The 7,339-nt window shown below is 31.9% G+C and overlaps 1 protein-coding gene across 1 annotated transcript in view; it reads left to right on the top strand.

Moving 5' to 3' along the window:
• Positions 1-1,767: 1,767 nt before the first annotated feature.
• Positions 1,768-7,339, top strand: part of LOC123701375 — a 29,738-nt gene continuing 24,166 nt past the window's right edge. Inside the window, exon 1 of the mRNA XM_045648813.1 lies at positions 1,768-1,925. The gene's annotated coding sequence lies outside the window, so the exon portion shown is untranslated. The remainder of the gene's footprint in view (positions 1,926-7,339) is intronic.

The raw sequence follows: 7,339 nt of genomic DNA, 5'->3' as shown, positions 1-7,339 counted from the left end.
CGCGTAGAGAACGGCGTAGCAAGTCTACGCACAGCGTGCTTCTCATAAAGTTCCTTTTCATTGCACCATTAACATAGTGAATACAAAGAACTTTTCAATTTAAATCCCCTTTTAATTGTAAATACATACTATTTACAAAATTTGTTTAAGTGTGAGTGCAAAAAATATTTTTTACACGATCTGAATTAATTAACAAAAAATTGATTTATAAGTTAAATAAAATATACGATGTCATACATAAATAATATACATTCATCACTCTCATCAATTTTTTTATTTCTGTACGATTTTATGATTTTTCCACATATTCAGCCAATTTCAGCAATTGATTTATCGCAGTAAAATATTAACTACAAACAAATTCACCTTCAAAACAGTACCAAAGTTCAAATGACGTCACGGGAACTAGGTAATACATAAATGGTAATAGAACAATCGAGACGAATGGCTGATAACCGCGACGCCAGGCTCTAGGAATGTAAATAATAAATCTATTACAGGGATACGTGATGCATGCCTGGTTTGTTCTGGGTCCTTTTTCATTTTATTACAGGAACGTGGATTTTTAATGGCGATATAATGAAAGAAAAAAGAACTGAAGACTAGCTTTAAGTAAAGGGAATCACAAACCAACTTCAACGGTGTATCGTTTACATACCTATATTTTTTTAATCGGTTGTGTAAAGATTTAATGGAAAGCCTTCCTTTAAATAATTCCTTACATATGTATAGAAAATGTACTCTTTATAGCCCTGTTTTAAAAATAAAAAAGAAAAGATATTCAATTTTAATTGTATCAAATACCTGAACTGTTGTATTCAAAACAATAAAATTGAACACAATCCCCATACAATCAAAATAACAAGTTTAATTTTATAACTCACCTTTTAGCGTAATAAAGTTATAAAACGCACACGAAGTCACAGGGACAAGCTATAGCTTATTATTGATTATAATAAACACACAGTAGCTGACCTGAATGCAACTGATAAGAGCACAATGATCCCCTCGCTATTGTTCAGGGACTTGAACACTCACATTGATTAGAATAATATGCTATCCTATTTTTATGGATGCCTGATATTACGGCAAAAAAAAGATTCATTGACTATAGTCCAACTGAAACTTAGACCTGCACTTTCTTATATATTTTGTCAATAGTATTATTGTATATGAAACTTTTAGAATTCCATTTGATTCGTAGTTATTTCTTTTAAAAGCCTCGAAAGCTATTCCGTGAAAATTTTAAAAATAATCGTTTAAAGATTTACGAAAAGACTGATTTATAATTTACTGGTGATACATAGTATAATTCGTCACTGTTGGTGATATTTTTCGAATTTTTTTTTCTAATTGGAATCTTATACTATAGAAAAAAGACTAAACTTTGCTTCTGTTTTCCATTTTTTAATGTTTTCACGATCTTGAATGATTTAAGCGCGCATATACACGTTATGATGAAAACAAGTAAAACCTAATGTAATGGATTCTTCGAAAACTCGCATTAAAATACCACAACAATGTCAACAGTCAACACGGCATCTAAACCTCTTTAATACGTCCTGGATGGCCTTTCTATGAAATCCTGGACCAAAACTAATTTTTTTCGAATTTCAATCCTATTCCACTATACTTGAAGGCTTAATTTGGTATATAAAGGGGTAAAATTGAATGATGAAATCAAAGCCTGTCATAAATCGAGTAGCATAGAGTATAGAATTGTTTATACTTGGAAAAGTGAGTACTCAAATCAGCTGCTGTGTTGCGCGCGCATCTGTCAGTTGTGGCGCGAACTTTGCGCGCGCTTCATGGCTGTCTATGGTCCGATTTGTGTTCCACGTTTGAATTTACGTATCGAATTTTGATTTTTAAAAGTGCTCGGAGCAGCGGGAATATTGAATCATTTGTTTAGTTAATTCATATTGGTAAGTTTTTGTTTTTTTTTTAATAAAATTATTGAAGTTAATACTTAAATATTATAGCATTTTGTTTTACGTCACATTACTTCGTATGTATCTTTTGTTTGAACATTGTGTATCATAAACGTGATGCAATCAATAAACATAACATTCTTATCAGTTTATTGCACAAATGCATCATTATTATCTTTGAAACTCTTTGGTTTTTCTGCAAAGATTTTGATGTAAATTACAAAACGTACCTATTACAAAACGTTTAGTTTTTCATACAATATGGAAATTGTTACTAATTTGATGAATCTCTGCTACATTCCTTCAATATAATCCATAATAGGACGATCATTCACATAATATTAAATGTCAAAACAAGTCTTTATAATTCCTTTGTAGATACTGTGTTGTGTACGCGATACTAAATCACTTTGAATTCATTTAGAAACATAAACACAATATGAATAGGACTTATTCAATTACAAAAATATACCTAAATCTTTTAGGGAAGTCGGTATAAACTACTCCACGTTTTAAGGAAGTCCCATATACTCTTTTAGGATATGGGGTAGATGCATTATACATCTGTTACACAACTTTTTTACAACATAAACTACGAAGCTTTGCCCCATAAGAACCATATTATCAAACGTCAGTATTTCATTCGCTGCTAATAAAACGACGCCAAATATTATCTTTCAGTAAACACTGTACCAATTGTAACAGACAAACATACAAATTCAGTCCCATGCTTAACCGTGAACTATTTCCTATAGAATAATAGGTCAAGGCAAGTTATTTAAGTGGCGTAACAGGACGAGAATAGTGGGAAGTAGGTTGGAAGCTGTTTAAGATTCTAGAGCTATCCTGTTTTGTAATACCAGAGAATAATGACTTGTAGCTGGTAAAACTTAGATATTATGAAAACAAAAATAATTTCATTTGTTACAATAGAGAAAATAAATGAATATGTGGGTCAAGATATCATTGAGATATTGGTGTTTATAATGGGGAACTAATCTATGTAAACAATTCTTCCATCTATGAAAATCATTCTGCATGAGCAACAAATACTATCTAACAATTTGCATAATATACTAAAATGAATAGATTTTACTTATAAAACATAAAAAATCCCCTACGAAATATGAATGAGAAAAGATTGATTTAGCAAAAGCATCCCACCTATACAAGGAATATGGAATAATCTACAATGAATTATGGAACCCAGTCTAGATATCTTAGCTTAATTTTCACTACCTACATTTTTTCATTGCAAAGGAACATACATCTATTTATACCCTTACTTAATATACTATAATACGTATAAATGTATCCTACCACATAGTAATTACCCAACGTTAAAAGTAGCACCTTCATCACCTCTCAAATAAGCGGCACAATGATCTTCTTTCACGTATCCAGTTAAATTAAAATAAACCAGTTATTAAAACATTGCTTTCTAAGCTCTGGTTATGTAACCCACGGTAAAGATCTAACAGGGACATTGACCTTCTTGAGACCCGGTAATGATATGTAAAACTGTGGAGATAAGGAATTTACTAGTGTCGTAATAAGATTATCATGGAGCATGGGAAATGTACCTTTATGTTTTTGGGATGTCACGTTTCTTGGCTTCCTTGTAAAAGATTCAATTATAAACATTTAGATGTAGAACAACAATATCTGAAAGTGTTTAGGTTTTGAAGCTTCGGAAAGATTCAAGCTACTTGTAGAAATAACTATGTAAATAGATAGTGATGAAAATTTGTATAATAATATTTTGAACTGGGATCCACGTCAATCAATAGATGAAATCACATCTTATTCTTACGACTCTCACCAAAATTCCTCTAAAGCAAGGCCAGTTTAGATAGACTACACATTTGACAAATCTATGGTAAATACAAAACTCAAACTCAAACTCAAACTCAAACATTTATTTATTCAATTAGACTTCTTTTACAAGCACTTTTGAAACGTCATTACATATTTTAACATTTACCACTGATTCGGAAAGCAGTATCTACGGAGAAGAATCGGCAAGAAACTCCATAGTTGCTCTTTTTAATCATGTCAGTTTTACAATTTAATTTTACAAAATACATAATATGTACATTATAATCATAAATCAAAATATCCATCTATACTTCTATACTAATATTATAAAGAGGAAAGTTTTGTAATTATGTATTATGTATGTATGTATGGTTTTCACGCATAAACTACTGGACCGATTTCAAAAATTCTTTCACCATTAGAAAGCTGCATCTTCACTGAGCAACATAGGCTAGGTTTTATCCCGGAAATTCCACGGGAACGGGAACTATGCGGGTTTTTCTTTGAAAACGCGGGCGAGGCCGCCGCGCAGGCGGAAAGCTAGTGAGATATAGTTACTTACCAAAATATCTAGTTCACCTTCAGATTATCTTTTACTAGCTGCGCTCCGCGGTTTCACCCGCGTGGCTCCGCGTCTGTTGGTCTTAACGTGATGATATATAGCCAGCCTTCCTCGTTGGCTATCCAGTATCGAAAGAAATTCAAATCAGACCAGTAATTCTTGAGATTAGTGCGTTCAAACAAACAAACAAACTCTTCAGCTTTATAATATAGATTTCAAATTCTCAATTAGTAATATTAAAAGTGTTAAATACATAATATATACAACATACTAGTTGAACTCATTTTAGTATCATACATTCTACATAAAAATATCAAAGGATGTTTATGAAACTCTACTAAGAAATATAAACATGAATCGATTCTCAAAACATCGATTCTTAAGAGCGTCTCGAATAACTGTCATCGACTCGATTATTGTTTATCGAGTATATGAATGGAGTATGGATCATTTTGTATACAACGATTGTGTTACCATACTTAAAGTATCAAGTTTCAAATTAAATTTGATGGTGTTGGTACCATAATTGCGTTTGAGTAGGTTTAATCCTGGAAATATTATATTAATTATTAATATATACTGTTAATAATATTACTTTAATGTCTTCTCCTTTTTGAATCTGTGGTAACATATTTACTTATTTAGTAATCATAAAACCCAAAAAAAAACATGAAAAATAAATTATCACAATTACGTAAACAACGACTGAAAAGTGATTTCATTTTGATAAAACCTAAAACAATTCGTACAGGTCACATTAAACACTCATCTAAAGATAAAGGAAAATTTTTATCTACAATCATATTGCCTTTAAAGAAAGCTTCAAAGTCATCATATTCATTTTTTATTATTATCATAAAATTGTAATGACTGTTCTGCAAATGTTCAAGCATTTGATGCACTTTATGTCACGCTGGTTAAGCTGCACTCAAAGCGTCTCCTTTTGGATGGGTGGCCGCTTAACGACGCGAATAATTTTCATGTCGATCAGCATTGTTCTTGCATTTATTAGACTGTATCTTTATCTCGTTTAAATTATAGGGCAATGTTTGTTGCGATCTCTAATCTATACTAATACTAGCTTTCCGCCCGCGGCTTCGCCCGCGTTTTCAAAGAAAAACCCGCATAGTTCCCGTTCCCGAGGAATTTCCGGGATAAAACCTATTCTATCTCTCAAGTTGTATCGAACTGCACATGGTGTGCGAATTTTATTATAATCGGTTAAGTGGTTTAGGAGTCCATTGAGGACAAACATTGTGACACGAGATTTATATATATTAAGATTGTAAAGCTGAAGAGTTTGTTTGTTTGTTTGAACGCGCTAATCTCAAGAACTACTGGTCCGATTTGAAAAATTATTTCGGTGTTAGATAGACCATTTATCGAGGAAGGCTATAGGCTATATATCATTACGCTAAGACCAACAGTAGCGAAGCCACGCGGCTGAAACCGCGAAGCGCAGCCAGTCGTTTTGTAAATTTCTTCGCTCATGTCTAAATAATATAATATATCCAACGCTCTCGTAGTTCCTACTATAAGCGCGTTCTAACAGACAAACTCATCTGCTTTACATCATTAAGATATATTATAGAAGTAAGCATATTGGATGTTCTTTGAAATTCTTACCTTATTGTCATACAATTAGAATTAATTACCTTGTACTGGTATCGGAATATCCCCATTTGCTCTTATAGCTGCCAATGTCAAGAATCTAACAATCAAGAGCAATCTATTCTTGCTATGAAATCTGATAATTATGTTGAAGGAAATATGTAATTTAAAATTCCATCCATTATATTTTAACAATCATATTGTCGCGATCAATTTTATGAAATTTTATTCGATTCGATTCGTGTATATTAATCATTGATCATATTGTATATTATAAGGCACAATTTAAGGTAACTTTCGTTTGGATAGTGGTCTATCATGGCTATCCATAAACAAGCAGTTTAACTATGTTATATGTAGTGTTTAAGGGAACATGGATACAAACAATAGTTTGGATATAAATGTTTTGCTTTCTTTTAGAGAAACATAAGAAAGCAGAAAACATTTCCAACGATATTTTATTCAATTTCATCATCAAGGGACCTTTTAAAGACGTATTATTTGATATACAATTAGTGAACAATGAAAACACGTCGATCGTGTCGCGACCACTAAAACAATAATTAGGTATTTATCGTCACGAATTGGTTCTGATAATGCAAAATGTCGTAACATCGTGGTTTAAACTGAGTGTTGTTCCTATTATAATTCTTACAAAGTTCAGGTAAATACAAGGCATTGTTTTGGGAGTAATGTCGATATTTCTATGCATAATTTGTTCAAAAATAGACATTAATTTAACATTAAAATACCGGTAAAATATTCCACGTCTAATACATATTGCAGTTGGAAAAAGTCGCATTCGTATCCAATAACTTAAAGTTGACTATCGCTATTTAAAGATAAAAAAAAAACGAATTTTAACAATTTTTTTACTATTCACCGCAAAGGACAGGGCACATTTTTATTTTAAAAACGTAGACCATATAAACAAGCACTTTAAAATAACTAAAACGCCCGACGCACGCTCTTTTCCCGACGCAGATTAAAACCTAAACATTAAAAAGTGTAAGTTTACTACGTCACAACTCACACCCAAGAAACCCATTAAATATTTCTTCCCGATTCGCTACAATAAAAGTAAAACAACCATTTTCAATCTCAGTACGTCATACATCGTGACTTGAAACCGAAAGCATCACAAATGAAGGATTAGGAATGCAGACCACTTAAATATAAATCAGTGGAGCATTACTAAACGCCTAGCTGTTATCTAGGTTTCGATAAACGGATGGACAAATTGTCCTCTGGGTGGTATCTTAATGACTGGTATGCAGTTAAGGATAGGTAAATGTGTTTAGAATATATAATAAAGAAACGATTATAATGTATAAGAATGAAATGCACACAAAAAAATATTTATATCTATTGTTTAAGCGACTTAACATTTTCGACTAAAAAATCTGCAGAATTATTT

The sequence above is a fragment of the Colias croceus genome, chromosome 21 (genome assembly GCF_905220415.1).
Source record: "Colias croceus chromosome 21, ilColCroc2.1".
In the NCBI taxonomy this organism is placed as follows: Eukaryota; Metazoa; Arthropoda; class Insecta; order Lepidoptera; family Pieridae; genus Colias; species Colias croceus.
Note: the sequence above shows the minus strand (reverse complement) of the source record. Positions and strands in the feature narration are given on the sequence as shown.